The following is a 21,437-nucleotide window of genomic DNA, read 5'->3' as shown; positions in this document are numbered from 1 at the left end:
TATGCATACACAGATTCCACTTAGACCTCTGAGCGGAGAAGCAGATGCAAGTTGACTAGTAAATCACTTAAACTACTCATAAATTAGTTGAAAATATCTTAAATATAAAAGGTAAAGGATCCCTGACAGTTAAGTCCAGTCACAGATGACTCTGGGGTTGCGGCGCTCATCTCTCTTTCAGGCCGAGGGAGCCGACGTTTGTCCGCAGACAGTTTTTCTAGGTCATGTGGCCAGCATGACTAAGCCGCTTCTGGCGAAACCAGAGCAGCGCACGGATACGCCATTCACCTTCCTGCCAGAGCGGTACTTATTTATCTACAGTGGTACCTACAGTGGTTACAAACACTTCGGGTTACAGACTCCACTAACCTGGAAGTAGTACCTCAGGTTAAGAACTTTACCTCAGGATGAGAATAGAAATCGTGCAGCGGCGGTGCGGCAGCAGCAGCGGGAGGCCCCATTAGCCAAAGTGGTACCTCAGGTTAAGAACGGTTTCAGGTTAAGAACGGACCTCCGGAATGAATTAAGTTCGTAACCAGAGGTACCACTGTGCTTGCACTTTTGGCATGCTTTCGAACTGCTAGGTTGGCAGGAGCTGGGACTGAGCAATGGGAGCTCACCCCGTCGCGGGGATTCGAACTGCCAACCTTCCGATCGGCAAGCTTAAGAGGCTCAGTGGTTTAGACCACAGCGCCACCCGCATCCATTATCTTAAATATAGGCACGCTTATTTAATATTTTTATTAAAGCTACAACTTTCTTCCATTTTAAGGCCCTCCACCGCCGCAGGGAGCCTTGCCAAGGCCCTCGGCTGCTGCGGGGAAGTGCGGCACACTCTCTGCCGTTGCGAGGAGGTACGGCGGGACAACCTGCCGCTGCGGGGAAGTGTGGCAAGGCCCTTTGCTACTGCAGGGAAGCATGGCACACCCTCCACCGCCATGTGGAGGTAGGCGGGACCCTCTGCCTCTGTGGGGAGGCCCGGCAAGGCTCTCTGCTGCGGCAGATATATATCACGATATTTATCTGGTGATATATCGTGATGTTGAAAGCCAGACATCGCTCAGCCCTATTTCCCACCTAGCTTTCTGCTTCGTCAGCTGTAGCTACTTTTCTTTTGTATCCAAATGAGGGGTAAAGTATGGTTTGTGAAAACCACGGTGCACAGTGGCGTATCGTGGGTTGCCTGAGCTGGGGCAAGTGTCGCATCCCCTGGTGGATTGGGCAGCTGGGCTGGAGGCGCATGGAGCCTGCCAGGCACATGACTCTGGCGTTGCCGCTGCTGCTGTCGGATGCTACGCGCCTTCTCGGCTTGGATGCTCTGCCGCCTCCTGGCTCGGTGAGCCTAGAGGGCAGTGGGCATGGGTGTCCCTTCACCCGCCACAATGAGAAGGAGTCTTCCCGCCAGCCCCAAAGGCTTGGCCCAGGCACAGCTGGCCTCCCTGGGGCTCCAGAAGGCTGCAGGACCTCAGCTATGCCAGGGAACCTGTCATGCGGGCACCTGTTTGCGCCCCTCTCAAAATTTTGTGCCCAGGACAGCTGCCCCTCCTGCCATCCCATGCTGTACCACTGACATTGTGGGCTTTGAATGCTGCAGGAAATACAGTCTTACCTCGAGTTGAATGTGCTTCAGGTTGAGCGCTTTCGGGTTGCGTTCCGCAGCAACCCGGAAGTAATGGAGCGTGTTACTTCCGGGTTTTGGCGCATGCGCAGACGTTCAAAATGACATCACGCGCATGCACAGAAGCGGCAAAATGCGACCCACGCACGCGCAGATGCGCTGTCGCATCTTACGTTCCATTCAGGATGTGAACAGGGCTCCGGAACGGATCCCATTTGCATCCCAAGGTACCACTGTATAAATAAGTATAAATAGCCAAATCGTGAACCAGTAAGTTTGGGAGGGAACAAGCTTATGAAGGAAGTGGAATAATAATAATAATAATAATAATAATAATAATAATAATAATAATAATAATTTATTATTTATACCCCGCCCATCTGGCTGGGTTTCTCCAACCACTCTGGGCGGCTTCCAACAAAGTATTAAAATACAGTAGTCTGTTAAACATTAAAAGCTTCCCTAAGCAGGGCTGCCTTCAGATGTCTTCTAAAAGTCTGGTAGTTGTTCTTCTCTTTGACATCTGGTGGGAGGGTGTTCCACAGGGCAGGCGCCACCACCAAGAAGGCCCTCTGCCTGGTTCCCTGTAACCTGGCTTCTCTCAGCGAGGGAACCGCCAGAAGGCCCTCAGCGCTGGACCTCAGTGTCCGGGCAGAACGATGGGGGTGGAGATGCTCCTTCAGGTATACTGGACCGAGGCTGTTTAGGGCTTTCAAGGTCAGCACCAACACTTTGAATTGTGCTCGGAAACGTACTGGGAGCTAATGTAGGTCCTTCAAGACCGGTGGTCTCGGTAGCTGCCCCCAGTCACACGGATCTGAGCCTATGGCATGTTTCTCATTCTGCAGGCAGTGGAAGACGGGCGAAATCCCTTTTTGAAGAACTCAGTCATTCTCTCTCGCCACCCCCAGCACATGTACTCCCTTGCTTTGAGTCACTTGCTTAGTGCAGATTTAACATCCTAGATATGCCCTGAGCATCGCAAGCTGTCTCTGAGGCTGATGTGCAAAGCAGCAACTGCTTTTCAGTGAATCATCTCTGCTCTTGCCGTAATTGTTTGGGAACAAATGTTCCCGGAGTATGGACTATTGTTCCGGCCTTCAAGTGTTTTATCCTTATCTGGACATTTCTGTATTGTTGTTGTGAGAACAAAGCAGATTGGAAAGCAACTAAAACTAATACTTAACTGCGCTGCTGTTATATCTCTTGCATGGAGGAGAGGCCGGCTCGAAAGTCCTTTTATATATATAAATTTTTATTAGTTTTTTTTTAAAAAATACCATTTTCAACAGTAATTAAACATATTTTTACATCTAATTTTTTTGACTTCCATCAGTCCTGTCTGAAAATTTTCCAATCTAATCTCTTAGTATACATTTCTTATTTCCCCTGTTACATTTAAAACTCATAACCAATATCTCTGTTCTTTATCTACTTTATAGCACTTCGTATATCCCTCCTTACAAAACTTCTTGTAGTCCTACTAGCGTAATTTGTTGGTTACAGTTGCTCTTCAAATAGTTCATATACTTCTTCCAATCTTCTGTAAATCTCTGGTCCCGCAGGTTTCGAATCCTTCCTGTCATTTTGTCCAATTCTGCATAGTCCGTTATTTTCGTCTGCCATTCTTCTTTCGTCGGAATTCCTTCTTGCTTCCATTTCTGGGCTAACAATAATCTTGCTGCGGCTCAAAAGTCCTTTTAGCTTGCTATGTGCTGAGCTTCTCTTTGGATTCCGGCTTTCAGGCCATCGCCTTCTACCCTCTCTCCTTTGCTGCCCCGAAACGCTGTCTTAAAAACCCCTCAAAGCATAAGAAGAGCCCAGCTGCTGGGATCAGGCCCATAGAGACCAGCATCCTGTTCCCAAGGTGGCCAAAAGGGAAGGCTGCAAGCAAGATCTCAGCACATCCACCTGGGACCACCTCAATGACAGTGGTTGGTGCTGTCACCCTCTTGCATTTTAATTGTATTATGCAGTGCGGCTTGTCTAATTTTATTTATTTTGTGGGTGGAAGGTTTTTGTAAGAAGCTTGGTGGGCACAGAGGCAGTGTTAGGGACTCAGATATACAGTGGTACCTTGGGTTACATAGGCTTCAGGTCACAGACTCCGCTAACCCAGAAATAGTACCTCGGGTTAAGAACTTTGCTTCAGGATGAGAACAGAAATTGTGCTCCAGTGGCGTGGCGGCAGCGGGAGGCCCCATTAGCTAAAGAGGTGCTTCAGGTTAAGAACAGTTTCAGGTTAAGAACGGACCTCCGGAGTGAATTAAGTACTTAACCCGAGGTACCGCTGTGTAAGCTAATACCCAATACGTTTCCAAGAACAATTCAAAGTGTTGAGCTTGAAAGCCCTAAACAGCCTCGGTCCAGTTTACCTGAAGGAGCGTCTTCACTTCCGTCATTTTGAGGGCAAGGGTATGCAAAGAGTTTTATTGTTCTTTCATGATGGGTACTTAAGAGGCTGACGTGGGTGGCGCTGTGGGTTAAACCACAGAGCCTAGGGCTTCCCAATCGGAAGGTCGTCGGTTCGAATCCCCGCGACGGGGTGAGCTTCCGTTGCTCGGTCCCTGCTCCTGCCAGCCTAGCAGTTCGAAAGCACGAAGTTCAAGTAGATAAATAGGTACCGCTTTGGTGGGAAGGTAAACGGCGTTTCCGTGTGCTGCTCTGGTTCGCCAGAAGCGGCTTAGTCATGCTGGCCACATGACCCGGAAGCTGTACGCCGGCTCCCTTGGCCAATAAAGCGAGATGAGCGCTGCAACCTCAGTGTCGTCTGCGATTGGACCTAATGGTCAGGGGTCCCTTTACCTTTACCTTTTACTGTGGTTCCCTAAAGTACGTCTGCTATGAGGCAGCTCTCTTGTTACGGAAATGACATGGGGGGGGGATCTTAAAAGTTGTTACAGTGTTACAAATATTGTGCCTGAATGTATCCTTTCGACTTGATAGCTAAAGGGAAGATACCAAGCTTTAAAAAATTGGAGAAAATCCATACTTTAACCGACTCTCCTCATTCCAACGCCATTTTGACCCTTAAAGAAAGGTGAATTTGGGCTCCAGCTCCCTGCATGAACCAAGGAGCAGGAACTCATGTAGGCTGCAGGAACAGGGCATCTCAACATCATTCCCCAAGCATGAGAGCACAGACACGGCCCCCCACCCAGGGAGTGACCAGGGGGGCAACAATCGACATCTTACAGAGGCAGTTGAGCAAGTCAGGTGTTATGAAAGCCCATCTCCAGGCAAGATTTGAGGGCAAGGATATGTCAAGAGTTTTATTGCTCTTTCGTGATGGGGACTTAAGACGTTGGGACGCGGGTGGCGCTCTGGGTTAAACCACAGAGCCTAGGGCTTGCTGATCAGAAGGTTGGGGGTTTGATCCCCGCGACGGGGTGAGCTCCCGTTGCTCGGTCCCTGCTCCTGCCAAGCTAGCAGTTCGAAAGCATGTCAAAGTGCAAGTAGACAAATAGGTACTGCTCCAGCAGGAAGGTAAACGGCGTTTCCGTGCGCTGCTCTGGTTCGCCAGAAGCGGCTTCGTCATGCTGGCCACATGACCCGGAAGCTGTACGCTGGCTCCCTTGGCCAGTAAAGCGAGATGAGCGCTGCAACCCCAGAGACTGGACTTAACAGGGGTAAGTGGTCCCTTTACCTTTACTTAAGAGCTGTTGGGAAAGGTGTCTTATCAAGTGGCCTAATGTTGAACTTGTGTAACCCTTGCATACCCCTCCCCATTTGTGACATGATAGTGATGTAGTGATGCTGTATCAATGATGCTGCTTGAAGTGTATTCTGGGGAAAAGAGGGAAGTTTTAAAAGAGTTCTTTCTCCTGTGGGGACCTGTTGTGCAACAATAAAGATCATGATCTACTGACCACTGTTTTAATTTGTACCCCACCCATCTGACTTGAGTTTTCCTAGCCACTCTGTGCTGCTTCACACTTATATAGAAACATAATAAAAGTTCCTTGAAATAACCCTTGTTCTTTGCCACCCTTCAAAAGGAACCAAGCCATTTTTCCGCCACTTCCAGGTTGGCTTAAACCAGGTCTTCCCCACAAGCTCCTTTAATGAGAAATTCCTTTCATAATTACTTTCTCATCTCATCTCTGGTTTTGTTTTTTTTTCCTCCCCTTGCTAAGCTGTCAGGCCAAAAGCTAATGCATGGGCAAATTATTATATGCGTGCGCGGCTAAAGATCCTTTAATTAACAAACGCTCACTTAACCTCAGCTTAAGTCTTAGACTGAATGAAAGGTCAAAAAAGCATCTTTTGTAGAGGCAGTGAAGAAGTGCAGAGTCGGGGGAAATGTCTCCCCTCCTGCACACAGGGAGGGTGAATTGTGGCCCCCACCAAATCAGGATTTACACACCAAACTAATAACTCTTCCATGCTTTTCCCAAATCAGGTTTTAATATCAGCACTTCCTTTTGGAATTGCAGTGCAGTGGTACCTTGGTTCTCAAACGCCTTGGTACTCAAGCAACTTGGAACCCAAACACTGCACTGCAAACCCGGAAGGAAGTGTTCCGGTTTGCAAACCTTTTTCGGAAGCTGGATGTGCTCCGGTTTGAGTGTTGAGCTTCCGATTTGAGTGCCACACTTCTGTTTTTAGTGTTACGCTGAGGTCTGTCTGTTTTTGCTATTTATTTAGTGTTTTTGTTTTTGCGGCTCTTTTTTATTTTGTTTTATTTTGTGACTGTGTGGAACCCAGTTCAGCTCCTGATTAGTTGATTGTGTGACTGCAGTGCATTGTTTATTGATTTCATTTTAGGGATCAGTGGCTCCGTTAGATAGTAAAATTCATGTCAAATTGCTGTTTTAGGGGTTGTTTTTAAAAGTCTGGAATGCTTTAATCCATTTTGCATTACTTTCTATGGGGAAGCGTGCCTTGGTTTTGGAACGCTTTGGTTCTGGAGCGGACTTCCGGAACGGATTAAGTTTGAGAACCACGGTACCATTGTAGTCTCAATGGCAGAGAGGACACTGTGGGTCTAATCCCCCCTCAGCCCACTTGACCCACGTTTGGAAATAAGAAACTCACTAGGTAAAGGTAAAGGGACCCCTGACCATTAGGTCCAGTTGTGGACGACTCTGGGGTTGCGGCGCTCATCTTGCTTTACTGGCCGAGGGAGCCGGCATACAGCTTCCGGGTCATGTGGCCAGCATGACTAAGCCACTTCTGGCGAACCAGAGCAGCGCATGGAAATGCTGTTTACCTTCCCGCTGGAGTGGTACCTATTTATCTACTTTGACGTGCTTTTGAACTGCTAGGTTAGCAGGAGCAGGGACCGAGCAACGGGAGCTCACCCTGTCACGGGGATTTGAACCGCCGACCTTCTGATTGGCAAGCCCTAGGCTCTGTGGTTTAACCCACAGTGCCACCTGCATCCCTAAGGAACTTACTAGCCTGCAATTTATTTAGGTTTCTTGTTTTACTAGTATGTGAAGAGGCATATCGCCTGTATCTCCATTCTGGCTGCAGGAGAAGAGACGCTCTCCCTTTGCTGGCGATCCATCTCTCCTTGGATTGCAGATGGTTCTAGGTACGCTCTCTGGCACCTCCCAGGTATGGTTGGGGATGTTCCCTGTCTCAGACCTTGCGGCCAGGTGCAAGGTGCACCAATGACCTGACTTAGTAAAAGGTGGCTTCTAGAGAGCAGCGAAGTTTTCCCTGCTTGAGTCTCTTGCATCAAGTAAACTTAGGACTCTCTTTCCTTGGAGGCATTTAGGTAGAGCCTGGAAGGGCAAATTAACAAATAAATATTGTGGAGACAAACAGACAAACAAACCTGCTCACCGCATGACCCATCGCAGTCTGCTCCTTGTTCCTGAACTTTATGAAGTTTTCCACTGGAGCGCTGAAAAAATTTCCAGCAGGTTTCCTGCTATCCATCACTGTTGGGAAGGGAAGAGGGGCAGCACAGATCTCGCTTTTGATGGTAAGGAGTGAATTGGCTCGTGGTCTTTGCAAGAAAGGAGCAAACAAAAATATATACCGTATTTTTCGCTGTATAGGATGCACTTTTCCCCCTCCAAAAATTAAGGGGAAATGTGTGTGCATCCTATAGACTGAATGCAGGCTGCGTGGCTAAGCCCAAAGCCAGAACAAGGAGACAGAGTGCTGCGGAGCGCTCCGTCTCGCTGTTCTAGCTTGGGTTCAGCTGCGCAAAGCCTCTGCAGTTCAGCGGGGTGAAGGCAACCCGTTGCCCTGCGGAGGCTAGAAAGGCTGTCCCTAAAGCCAGAACAACGAGACGGAGTGCTGCAGCTATTTCACAATAATAGCTTGGGGATGGCTGTGCAAACCCTGTTCTAGCTTGGGGATGGCTGTGCAAACCCTCCGCTTCAGGGATCGTTGAGGCTAGCAGTGGGGGAAAGCAGCGCTTCCCCCCACCGCCAGCCCCACAAGCTTGGGGGGCAGCGGCAAGGCTGTGCGCAGCCTTTGCACTGTTCTCCGACCTGCTCTTTGGGGCTGGCAGTGGAGGAAAGCAGCGCTTCCCCCGCCAGCCCCCAAGAGCAGGTCGAAAGGAACCTGAAGCCTCCGGAGCCCAGTGGGAACTCCTGCCATGTTCCAGAGGCTTTGGATTGCCTTCACTGAAGCCTGGAGAGCGAATTTTTTTTTCCTGTTCTCCCCCTCCTATGGTCCGGTGCGTCTTATAGAGCGAAAAATACGGTATATTTTTAAGGAGCCGTTCTATCGGCTTCCAGGGGGGTGCTCTAGTCTGAACATGCAAGCTAGGTATCTGTCAGTCAATCCTTATTACCCTCAATGGCTTCGCAGCCGTCAGAAGATAATAAAATTGCATCACAACCCACTATCCAATATTGCCAACCTTATTCTTAACCAAATCTGATCCCTGCAGCTGAGATGTGTGGAAAGGGACATCATTTGCTTCCCCTTTCGCACTCCTGCAAGCATCCCAGGCGACTGAGCATTTAGAATTACCTAGCTAAGCATGAAGGGGCTAAATGAAGAGGCCTAAATTGCAATGCTATGCTCAAGCAGCTGAAAGTCTGTGGTGTGAGCTGTGTGCAGAAACGTCTGTAATCTGTGTACAGCCCTAAGCAAAGGCACATCATGTTGCTATCCGGGAATAGCTTCTTTGGCTGCAAAAACAGCTAATGCAGTCCTAGGCTGCATCAACAGAAGTCAAGTGTCCAGCTCAAGGGATGTCATAAAGGTAAAGGGACCCCTGACCATTAGGTCCAGTCGTGGCTGACTCTGGGCTTGCGGCGCTCATCTCGCTTTATTGGCCAAGGGAGCCGGTGTACAGCTTCCGGGTCATGTGGCCAGCATGACTAAGCCGCTTCTGGCGAACCAGAGCAGCGCACGGAAATGCCGTTTACCTTCCCGCCAGAGTGGTACCTATTTATCTACTTGCACTTTGATGTGCTTTCGAACTGCTAGGTTGCCAGAAGCAGGGACTGAGCAACGGGAGCTCACCCCGTCGCAGGGATTCGAACCGCCAACCTTCTGATCGGCAAGTCCTTGGCTCTGTGGTTTAATCCACAGAGCCACCTGCGACCCAAGGGTAGTCCCACTCTATTCTGCCCTGATCAGATCACACCTGGAAGACGGCGTCCAGTTCTGGGCACCTCAGCTTAAGAAGGATGTTGAGAAGCTGGAAGGTGTGCAGAGGAGGGAGAGCAAGATGATCCAGTGATCCAGGGTCTGGAAACACAGCCTTATGAAGAACGGTTGAAGGAGCCGGGTACGTTTAGCCTATAAAAGAGGAGGTTGAGAGGAGATTGGAGAGCGAGACTGGTGACTGGGAGTGGCCGCTGAGACCTCATATCACCGGACCTACAGTGGCTCCCAGTACGTTTCCGAGCACAATTCAGAGTGTTGGTGCTGACCTTTAAAGCCCTAAACGGCCTTGGCCCAGTAGACCTGAAGGAGCGTCTCCACCCCCATTGTTCAGCCTGGACACTGAGGTCCAGCGCCGAGGGCCTTCTGGCGGTTCCCTCCCTGCGAGAAGCGAAGCTACAGGAGACCAAGCAGAGGTCCTTCTCGGTGGTGCCACCCGCTCTGTGGAACACCCTCCGACCAGATGTTGTTGTTGTTTAGTCGTTTAGTCGTGTCCGACTCTTCGTGACCCCCTGGACCAGAGCACGCCAGGCACTCCTGTCTTCCACTGCCTCCCGCAGTTTGGTCAAACTCATACTGGTAGCTTCGAGAACACTGTCCAACCATCTCGTCCTCTGTCGTTCCCTTCTCCTTGTGCCCTCCATCTTTCCCAACATCAGGGTCTTTTCCAGGAGTCTTCTCTTCTCATGAGGTGGCCAAAGTATTGGAGCCTCAGCTTCAGGATCTGTCCTTCCAGTGAGCACTCCCACCAGATATCAGGAGATAAGGAGCTACACAACTTTCAGAAGACATCTTCTTTAGGGAAGTTTTTACTGTTTGATTCTATTTTTAATATTCTGTTGGGAGCCGCCCAGAATGGCTGGGGAAACCCAGCCAGATGTGTGGGGTATAAATAATAAATCCGACGAGGGCCGTATTTAGGTTTGATGAGGCCCTAAGCTACTGAAGGTAACGTATGTATGTCCAGCTGTCCTTTGTCAACAACAAATTGTTACTGTTTTTTTGTGTTGATTATATTCTCTATGGTAATTTATGGACCTAATAGATATCTAAAATCATTTGCACATAACAAAATATGCATTTTATCAAAGTAATTGTTGAACTGAAATACAATCAAGAAGTATATTAATAGTGAAATACAATTAAGAAGTATATTAATAGTGAAATAATTATTAAGCTCTAACTTAAAATGATTTTTTAAACTTAATAATGCAAACCTGTGATATTTTAGGGGGCAGGCTAGCAAGTGGGGCCCATTACTTACATCAGGGGTCAGCAAACTTTTTCAGCGGGGGGCCGGTCCACTGTCCCTCAGACCTTGTGGGAGGCTGAACTATATTTTGAAAATAAAATAAAATGAATGAATTCTTATGCCCCACAAATAACCCACAGATGCATTTTAAATAAAAGCACATATTCTACTCATGTAAAAATGCCAGGCAGGCCCCACAAATAACCCAGAGATTCATTTTAAATAAAAGGACACATTCTACTCATGTAAAAAGACGCTGAGTCCCAGACCGTCCATGGACCGGATTTAGAAACCAAATGGGCCGGATCTGGCCCCCGGGCCTTAGTTTGCCTACCCATGACTTGCATATAGGAGCCTACTCACCAGAAAACACTTGCTGTATGGAGGTTTTATTTTATTTGTTTTTTATCTTATATTTTGGAAATGTATATCCAGTTTTTCCCCCTTTACATTTTTTTGGGGGCCCCAAGAGAGTGGGGCCCTAAGCTATAGCTTGTTTAGCTTATACAGTGTTACCTCGGGTTAAGTACTTAATTTGTTCCGGAGGTCCGTACTTAACCTGAAACTGTTCTTAACCTGAAGCACCACTTTAGCTAATGGGGCCTCCTGCTGCTGCTGCGCCGCCGGAGCACGATTTCTGTTCTCATCCTGAAGCAAAGTTCTTAACCCGAGGTACTATTTCTGGATTAGCGGAGTCTGTAACCTGAAGCGTATGTAACTCGAGGTATAACTGTACGTAAATCCGGCGCTGCCCACAGCCCTGAGATTAAGAGTCTCATGTTCTATTGACTGAGCTATTTAGCTTCTAGGGGTCTTGCAGTGATGTCCAAATGCAAAATGAACACAAAATTATAAAAAGGAAGAAGATTAAATAACAAAGAGCCCAGGGAAGTACTAATTAAATACCCGCAAGACGAGTGCATCAGGCATCTTAATAAACTGACCGCAATGATTTTGCTTGTGTGTGTGTGTGTTGAAAGGCGTCTTAATTTGCAGAGATGTTTAACGCCATAATGGATGTTTCTGTACTTTATTGTGAAATAGCTGCAAGCCAGATTCAGATTTTACTGTTTGGTTAGGCAGTTAGACACAGGAGCACAATTTTTTAATTAAAAAAACCCTTCCCAAAAGGCACTGATTTCTTGGGGGTTGATTTCGGTACCAGAAAGCAGCGATCCTTCCTGATATATGTTGGGGACAGCTGGGCTGAATGTTGTTGTATTGGTTTGCGCAATTTAGCCATGCTACCTGCTGCGAGCTGGCAAAATGTGTTTTGTGGCTTTGGAACAGAAACAGGAAAATGAGAAAAATATATCAGATGGAAGGAGATAGCAAGCGCTGGACTGCATTAAGAGTTCAGGGTAATAAAAAATGAATTCTCTGCGCCCCCCCCCCCCCCGGTTTGAAAGCACTTTGACTAAATAGATATTGGAGTCATCCACTAAGAGAGTTGATGATTCCCTCGTGGTTTCTCTTTGTGAAAGGCTGACGAAGGGGCTGCTGATGAAATGGATTTGCAAATAGCTTCTTCCTTCGCCTTCATAACCCCCTAATTTGACCTGCCAGTCAGATGTTCTCGGAGTGAATTGTGATCGATTCTCATTGTCCTCAAGGGCTTGCTTGAGCCCATAAGCTTACAAAATAAAATAAAATAAAATAAATTGGGCCTGATCCGGCCCACGGGCCTTAGTTTGCCGACCCATGGTTTACGGGGTCCCTCCCCAAATCCATATCATCATATTCATTGCTCTGGCATGTGGTCTTTGTTTTTTGTTTTTTTTTCCTCAAAAATTTTATTAGTTTTCACAATATTATAAACAAACAAACAAACACACAAAAATCATAGCCTTATTGAAAATTACAGTTATTAACTTTGTAAGTGACTTCCTCGCTTCCCCTTGGTTGAATTTCATTGCATGTCCTTTTAACGGTTTTCCAAATCCCAATTTTTATGAAATTTAACTTAAACATTAACATCCTTAGATCTTCACCTTATGGAGTTAAACATATTAATTCATCACTTAACATAAATAAAATCCTAAGCCCATTAAGTATCTGCAAGCTGTTTTCAGTTAGCTTAACTTAGCAAATTTAACTAAATAATCATTAAATTTATTCCACTCTTCCTGATACTCTTCCTCCTCCTGGTCGCGGACTCTTCCAGTCAGGTTGTCTAGCTCCGAAAAATCCATCATCTTCATCTGCCATTCTTCTATTGTTGGTAATTCTTGGGCTTTCCACTTTTTAGCTAACAAAATACAAGCAGCAGTTGTGGCATACAAAAATAATTTAACGTCTTTCTTGGGCAATTCCAAACCTGTTATTCCAAGAAGAAAGGCCTCTGGTTTCTTTATAAATGTATATCTCAACATTTTCTTTCAATTCATTATAAATCTTTTCCCAGAAGTCTTTCACCTTGGCATGTGGTCTTTGGAAGGGAATGTGGTATTTGTGGTAATTAATAATAATAATAATAATAATAATAATAATAATAATAATAATAAATTTATATGTTGCCCATCTGACTGGGTTTCCCTCTCTACTCTTCTTTTAGGACAAACAAAGTGGTGATCCAATTGGATCCCATCTAGTTTCAATCAGGTTATTTGGTTTTTTTTAAAAAAATAAAAAATTGTCTGGTCTCCCACAGATTCCGAGCTGGCCTTCAGCTTATTCAGGAGGACTTAATTGGGTGCTTCTGTCAGCTCAAGTGGCGGAGGCACTCCTTGAGAGCTTGCAAACACTTCAGCAGGCGGAAAAAAAATAAAGAAAAGTTTATTTTTGGTATTCCCCCCAGTGCGCGAGACGGGAACTAATCTTCTAACGAGCCTGGAGAGATTGCAAATGTGTTTGGCACACAATTACCCAGATCTTTAATAGGCTTCGCAGTCGCTTATCGCTTTGTTACCGTGGTTCACCCCACCCTGCTAAAAATGTCACGGATACCCATGCGAAACACATCTGGCTAATTGGACCCGAGCTGCATATGCCTCTCCTCTCAAATATTAATTGACTGGAGTTGCGTTTTGAAAAAACGGTTAGTTTGAAACATGTGGCGGGGGCATAACCTCACCTGGGTAGTCAAGCTTGATGCTTTAAATTCTGTTTTAATGGGCCATTGGCTTCCCCACATGTTTTTAAGTTCTCTACCACTGAGCTTATTTCTCCGTTCCTGAATCTTGAGGGAAAGATTGTGTTGTTTCTGATGGACAGGGAGTGGGAACGTGTGTGGGGCTTCCTGGTCCTGAACGGAGTGACTGTGTCCCTAAAGCAGGGGGATACTGTAGATAGTTTTCACTCAGGTCCACATATGCAAATAAGGGGTTGGAAGTCACGTTCAGTGATTGGATAGTTACAGAAAGTGGTTGCTGTTGCGTTGTAGTGGAGCTCTATATAAGCAGGCTGGCTGAACCCTTCAGTTCAGTTCTGGTCTGTGAATAAACAAGAGCTATTTGAAGAATCGCTGTGTCATCTGATATGTTCACCCACAACTTAACAACAACAACAATAATAATTTATTATTTATACCCCGCCCATCTGGCTGGGTTTCCCCAGCCACTCTGGGCGGCTTCCAACCAAATATTAAAAACAATACAGTTTTCAACCTTTTTGAGTCCGCGGCTCCCTTGACCAACTGTGTTCTTTCTCTGGCACCCCTGTGGGACCCAGGAGCCCAGTAATGCCACCCCTTGCCTACAGAGCTGGCAGCCCCCCACCCCTTTTCGAACACCCTCCCTTGCGGAGGGTTCCCTCAGCTTCCTCTCCTCTCCCCTCTCCTTGGGAGTCCTCTGGGTATCTGCTGCGGCCGTCCCTGGTCTCTGAGCTGCCCCCCTCCCCGCCCCAAAGAGTGGTGCCCCTTCACACTGCCCCATGGGGCACTGGGACTTGTCCGTCCATTCCCAAAAGCACGGACTGTCTGGCTGGGCTTCCTTCGCCCACTTGCTTGCTTACTCCAAGGCCGCCTCAGCTCCTGGCAACCAGCACCCCCTGGCCAGCGCCAGAGCCACCATTCGCCTATGGAGCTTGTAGCCAGGGCTGCTGCAACAAACAGCTGTGCAAGCCTTTGGGAGGCAGAGATGCAAGAGGGCATCAGTATGATGGCCTGGGACTTGGGCTCGGACTCAGAACCAGAGGAGTCTCAGTCTGCACCGGATCCTTTGCCTCATCTGAACCAAGTCTGGGGCCTGATCCTGAAGAGTCCCGGTCTGCACAGGTTCCCCTGCAACAAACACCAGCTGGGCCGAGTCAGGGGCCTGAGCCTGCCCTGGCTCCGGATGCGGGGATGACCTCGTTGCCTCCAGCTGGGCCATCACTTACAGCTGCTCCACTACCGGTTGGGTCAGGGGAGGCTGAGGCGGCCCCTGGGTCTAGTAACACACCAACGTCTCCTGAGCTGCAGAGACTGAGGACTGAGAGAAGGAGAGACCTGAGTACTCGCAGGAGGAGTGCTCGTCTTTGGGCGAAACAGGGAGGTGAGTCGCCGGGGATCAGGACCGGCCGTTACCCCGACAAAGATAAAAGGCTGTCGGACCCTGCCCCAGGTTGCGGGAGCAACATTGCTGTATGCTAGATCCTGCTTGAGATCCTGTACCTGTCCTTGCCTGGTTTCCCGCCTCGTGTCCTGCCTCGGCCCTGTCGGACTGACTCCAAGCGGAAACTTTGGATTCTGGACTGGACCTGGCCCAGCACAATCAGGCAACCCTGACCATCATTCAAGTCAACCCGGGGTGCCACGGCACTCTGGTTGAAAACCACTGCCCTAAAGGATCAGGCATGCCGCTTGGGACTCATTCTGGACTAACAGCTGTCCATGGAGGCACCAATCCTGTCTCCAGGGCAGCTGTCTACCAGCTCCATCTGGTACTCAGGCTGAGACTCTCCCTGCCCGCAGACTGTCTCTCCAGAGTGGTGCATGCTCTAGTTATCTCCCACTTGGACTACTGCAATGCGCTATACGTGGGGCTACCTTTGAAGGTGACTCGGAAACTGCAATTAATGCAGAATGCGGCAGCTAGACTGGTGACTGGGAATGGCCACCGAGACCACATAACACCCATCCTGAAAGACCTACATTGGCTCCCAGCACGTTTCCGAGCACAATTCAAAGTGTTGGTGCTGACTTTGAAAGTCCCAAAGGCCCTGGCCCAGTATACCTGAAGGAGCATCGCCACCCCCATTGTCCGGCCTGGACACTGAAGTACAGCTCCGAGGGCCTTCTGGCTATTCCCTCCCTGCGAGATGTGAGGTTACAGGGAACCAGGCAGAGGGCCTTCTTGGTGGTGGCACCCATCCTGTGGAACGCCCTCCCGTCATATGTCAAGGAGATGAGTAACTCTATAACATTTAGAAGGCATCTGAAGGCAGCTCTGTGTAAACCTTTTAAGGTTTAATGTTTTATTATGTTTTCATACATGTTGGACGCTGCCCAGATTACCGTATTTTTCACTCTATAAGACGCACCCGACCATAAGACGCACCTAGTTTTAGAGGAGGAGAACAAGAAAAAAAATATTCTCTTCCTCTCTGCGCAGCGCCTCTCCAGCAAAGCAGGAGGAGAAATGGAAAGGGCTCCGTTTCTCCTCCCGCTTCACTGAAGGGGCGCTGCGCAGCTCTCCCTCTCTGCGTAGCGCTTCTCCAGCAAAGCGAAGTCAGAACAGCAAGAGGGATCGCTGCGCAGCGAAAGCCGTGGATCCAGAAGCGTTCCTCCCGTTGCCCTGAAGAGGCTTCGCACAGCTATCCCTGAAGCTAGGAGAGCGAGAGGGATCGGTATGCACCGATCCCTCTTGCTCTCCTGGCTTCAGGGATAGCTGCGCAGCCTGCATTCGCTCCATAAGGGAAGGGAAAAGTGCTTCTTATAGAGCGAAAAATACGGTAACATCATCACCGCCACCACCACCACCACCAACAACATCACCATTGCCCCTCCTCCTCCTCCTTTGGCGATCCCTCATAGCCAAGTAAGATTGTCTTCCATGAACACGGTCTTAACAGTGAGTCCGTAAAGTGACTGTGGAGGCCAATTCTGGATCCACACGTCCTTCCACAGTGGGCACATTGGTTTCCGGGTGGGAGTTTGATCACCGTGAGGGTTTGCCAAGCATGCCTTCCTCTTAGCACGTTTCTCCCTTTCGTCCTGGGTTCGAGTGTCTTCAAAGCCCGTGACACCTTTGGTAAAGGCTGTTCTCCAACTGGAGCGCTCGCAGGCCAGTGTTTCCCAGTTGTCTGTGGTTATACTATTTTTTTTAGATTTGCCTTGAGGCAGTCTTTAAACCTCTTTTGTTGACCACTAGCATAACACTTTCTATTATGATTATTTTATGATTATTATTATTGGTTTTTCCAGCATTAGGCCATAGGAGGGTCAGAGCACACCCTGCCCTGCACCTTCCTTGCTGGAGTAAGAGACATTTAAGAGGAACGACCCCATTACAGTGGTACCTCGGGTTACATACGCTTCAGGTTACATACGGTTCAGCTTACAGGCTCCGCTAACCCAGAAATAGTACCTCAGGATTTGTTGTTGTTGTTGTTTAGTTGTTTAGTCGTGTCCGACTCTTTGTGACCCCTGGACCAGAGCACGCCAGGCACTCCTGTCTTCCACTGCCTCCTGCAGTTTGGTCAAACTCATGCTGGTAGCTTCGAAAACACTGTCCAACCATCTTGTCCTCTGTCGTCCCCTTCTCCTTGTGCCCTCCATCTTTCCCAACATCAGGGTCTTTTCCAGGGAGTCTTCTCTTCTCATGAGGTGGCCAAAGTATGAGAAGAGAAGACTCCCTGGAAAAGACCCTGATGTTGGGAAAGATGGAGGGCACAAGGAGAAGGGGACGACAGAGGACGAGATGGCTGGATAGTGTCTAAACAAACTGCGGGAGGCAGTAGAAGACAGAAGTGCCTGGCGTGCTCTGGTCCATGGGGTCACGAAGAGTCGGATACTATACCTTTACTTCAGGATGAGAACAGAAATCGTGCTCTGGCGGCGCAGTGGCAGCGGGTGGCCCCATTAGCTAAAGCGGTACCTCAGGTTAAGAACAGTTTCAGGTTAAGAACGGACCTCCGGAACGAATTAAGTACGTAACCAGAGGTACCACTGTATCTTGATGAGACAACTTTTATCATCGTGATCCTTCATTACCAGTGGACGAATTGTCAACCAAGGTGGAGCCTTGTATCAAAAGAGTGAGACTTTCACACTTCCTGCACATAATCTGGAGGTGAATTTTTTTGTTGTGGGTTGGCGGAGGGAAGCTGATGGGGAAATGGGGTGGCAGCAGGTAGCAACTGTTTTCATCTATTCATTTGCACCGTGGAAAAGCTGCTCCGCTTCTCTCTGGCTGTGTTGATTTATTTTCACCCAAACGGCGCTTCGCCGGAGATTGTAATGGTAGAAACTTGGCTCTCGACCAAGATGCTCATCAGCAACTTGGTCCGCCTGCTAGGGCAGTGGATGTAAAAGCATTTCCTCGCTTCCTAATAGCCAGGTGCATATTTGTGGCCGGCTAGTAAAGGAACCACTGAAAAGCCAATAAATGGGTTTTTTGGAACTGGAGTTCGCATGTTTGGTGATATTAGCACCTTGCCTGTTTAGTGTTAGTTGTGTTACGGAAGTGGGGAGGGCATCTTTAAAGTTGTTAAAGGTAAAGGGACCCCTGACCATTGGGTCCAGTCGTGGCCAACTCTGGGGTTGCGGCGCTCATCTCGCTTTATTGGCCGAGGGAGCCGGCGTACAGCTTCCGGGTCATGTGGCCAGCATGACTAAGCTGCTTCTGGTGAACCAGAGCAGGGCACGGAAACGTCGTTTACCTTCCTGCCAGAGCAGTACCTATTTATCTACTTGCACTTCATGCTTTTGAACTGCTAGGTTGGCAGGAGCTGGGATCGAGCAACGGAAGCTCACCCCGTCACGGGGATTCGAACCGCCGACCTTCTGATGGGCAAGCCCTAGGCTCTGTGGTTTAACCCACAGTGCCACCCGCGTATTATGCCTGAATGTATCCTTTCAACTTGATAGCTCAGGGAAGATGCATACCTAGCTTTATAAATTCTCCTTGAGAACAAAACAATTCGCAATTATTCTGAGCAAGCGTTCGTATTAGCACTCAGCAAACCGATTTCATGATCTTTCCTGCGAGGCGATTCTGCATGTCGTCGGAAAGCAATCGCTTGTGGGTGGCACAGGGTCTTCTTTCCTCTCCCCCACCTCCCTGATTTCTCATTTTCTTTTTTTTTTTTTACTGGTGCACCTTGCGAAAATGTGAATAATTGATTCCCCCTTGTCCTGCTTCCTGTTTTATTTCTGTACGCGTAACACTAGCCGGCAGAGACTTAAATCATTCATAGGCTGCGTCTCCCCTGTGGCAGAGCAGCGGGGGCCAGAGGGGAATCGGTCCCTCGCAGGCCAGAGCCTGGGGGCTGGGTTTGTCAAAGAGAGGACAGGGAATCCGCTGGGACAGGCACTCGGGGGAAGAAAAAAACAACAAAACCCTGCAGTTCCCGTGGGGGAAGCCCAGAGAGTGGAAATGTTATTCACGGCCCAGTTCCTGTTTGCTTAGGATGTTGGCTGGATAGTGGAAGTGCCAGGATTCGGCCGCTTTGCGTCGTGGGAGTCTGTTACCTGTCGAGGCAGGTGGGTGATGGAGTTTGAAAAGGCGACCGGGCAGACGAAGAGGTTAATCTCAATCTCTCTCTCTCTCTCTCTTATTGGGTATTGGGTTTTACATTATAGTGGTACCTCTGGTTGCGAACAGGATCCGTTCCGGAGGCCTGTTTGCAACATGAAGAGCGCAACCTGAAGCGCCGTATCTTCGCAGGTGCGCGGCGCTATTTGGTGCTTGTGCGCATGCGCGAAGTGCGATTTAGTGCTTGTGCGCATGTGCGAGCGGCGAATCCCAGAAGTAACCCTTTCCGGTACTTCTGGGTCGCCGCGGGACGTAACCTGAAAGAACGTAACATGAAGCAAACGTAACATGAGGTATGACTGTACAAATTTAAATTCAAACAATAAACACCACCATCATCATTTAGGATTCCTTGAATCCTTTGACTTCCTCTCCAACCCTTCCATGGTTACCATTTTCAATCTTTCTCCACTGTTTCACTTATTTTCTCTATTTTTCTTACACAATCCAGTTTTACCTTAATTTTTAGTACATTACAAACATTGCTCGATTGCTGCCGGTTTTTAGTTGTTTACAATGTTGTCTTAAGTACAGTGTAAATTTTCCCATTCCTTCTTAAAGTTCTTCTCTTCCTGGTTTTTGATTTTCCCGGTCAATTTCGGCGTAGTCCATCCTCTTCATCAAACCATTCATCTCTGGTTGGGACTTTATCTTCTTACCATCTCTGGGCTAGTAGTATCCGTGCTGCTGTCGTCGCATACATAAACAATCGTCTCTCTCTCTCTCTTAAATAGGAGCAAAGGCAGCTGCATTATTATTAATAATAATAATAAGATTATTATTATTACTATTTATTGCTAGACTCATAGAGTTGGAAGGGACCACGAGGGTAATCTAGTGCAACGCAGGAATCTTTTGCCCAACGTTGGGCTTGAACCCACAACCCCACGAAACGGGGAGCCACCGCAGAAAAGGCCCCGTTCTCGTGTTGCCGCCTTCCAGACCTCTCGTGGAGGGGACACACAAAGAAGGGCCTCAGAAGATGATCTCAGGGTCCGGGTAGGTTCATATGGAAAGAGGCGGTCCTTGAGGTCTTGCGGTCCTGAGCCGTTTAAGGCTTTATAGGTCATAGCAGCACTTTGAATTGGGCCCGGAAACTAATTGGCAGCCAGTGCAGTCCGGCCAGGATTGACATTATAGCAGCCTTTCTCAACCTGTGGGTCCCCAGATGTTGTTGAACTACAACTCCCATCACCCCTAGCAAGCAAGCCCAGAGCTCAGGGATGATGGGAGTTGTAGTCCAACAACATCTGGGGACCCACAGGTTGAGAACCACTGCGTTATAAGATCAAACTGTCCTGCCCAGGTGGGAAATGGGGGCCACGGAACTCTTTATACTGAGTCCAGCCGTTGGTTTGTCCAGCTCAGTATTGTCTCCTACACTGGCTGGCAGGGACAGCATTGCAGAGGGTTGGACTAGATAGCCCTTGGGGACCCAAACCGAGTCTACAATTCTGTGACTGTGAGCATTCTGGCTGGTACCGTATTTTTTGCTCTATAGGACGCACCTTGTTATAGAGGGGGAGAACAAGAAAAACAAAATCTCCCCCTCTCTGCTCAGCGCCCCTTCAGCGAAGCGGCAGGAGAAACGGAGCCCCTTCCATTTCTCCTCCCGCTTGGCGGAAGGGGCGCTGCGCCAGTGTGGTGTAGTGGTTAAGAGCGGTAGATTCGTAATCTTGGGAACCGGGTTCCCGTCTCCGCTCCTCCACATGCAGCTGCTGGGTGACCTTGGGCCAGTCACACTTCTCTGAAGTCTCTCAGCCCCACTCACCTCACAGAGTGTTTGTTGTGGGGAGGAAGGGAAAGGAGACACCTGGCTTGAGAGCAGTACATGTGAAAAGGATCTAGGAGTCTTGGTTGACCACAAACTTGACATGAGCCAACAGTGTGATGCGGCAGCTAAAAAAGCCAATGCAATTCTGGGCTGCATCAATAGGAGTATAGCATCTAGATCAAGGGAAGTAATAGTGCCACTGTATTCTGCTCTGGTCAGACCTCACCTGGAGTACTGTGTCCAGTTCTGGGCACCACAGTTCAAGAAGGACACTGACAAACTGGAACGTGTCCAGAGGAGGGCAACCAAAATGGTCAAAGGCCTGGAAACGATGGCTTATGAGGAAGGGCTAAGGGAGCTGGGCATGTTTAGCCTGGAGAAGAGGAGGTTAAGGGGTGATATGATAGCCATGTTCCAATATATAAAAGGATGTCACATAGAGGAGGGAGAAAGGTTGTTTTCTGCTGCTCCAGAGAAGCGGACACGGAGCAATGGATCCAAACTACAAGAAAGAAGATTCCACCTAAACATTAGGAA

The 21,437-nt window shown here is 48.4% G+C and overlaps 1 protein-coding gene across 3 annotated transcripts in view; it reads left to right on the top strand.

Moving 5' to 3' along the window:
- The window catches only part of GDPD5 (glycerophosphodiester phosphodiesterase domain containing 5), a 175,526-nt gene that overhangs the window by 53,673 nt on the left and 100,416 nt on the right, over window positions 1-21,437 (top strand). Inside the window, exon 1 of one of the 3 annotated variants that reach the window (XM_083609923.1) lies at window positions 7,097-7,180. The exons of the other annotated variants lie outside the window; for them this stretch is intronic. The gene's annotated coding sequence lies outside the window, so the exon portion shown is untranslated. Of the gene's footprint in view, window positions 1-7,096; window positions 7,181-21,437 lie in introns of those variants that run through there. 3 annotated transcript variants of the gene reach the window in all.

This window comes from Podarcis filfolensis (assembly GCF_964270895.1).
Source record: "Podarcis filfolensis genome assembly, chromosome: 4".
NCBI lineage: Eukaryota > Metazoa > Chordata > Lepidosauria > Squamata > Lacertidae > Podarcis > Podarcis filfolensis.
The sequence above is the reverse complement of the archived record's forward strand: the minus strand, read 5'-3'. Positions and strand labels throughout refer to the sequence as shown.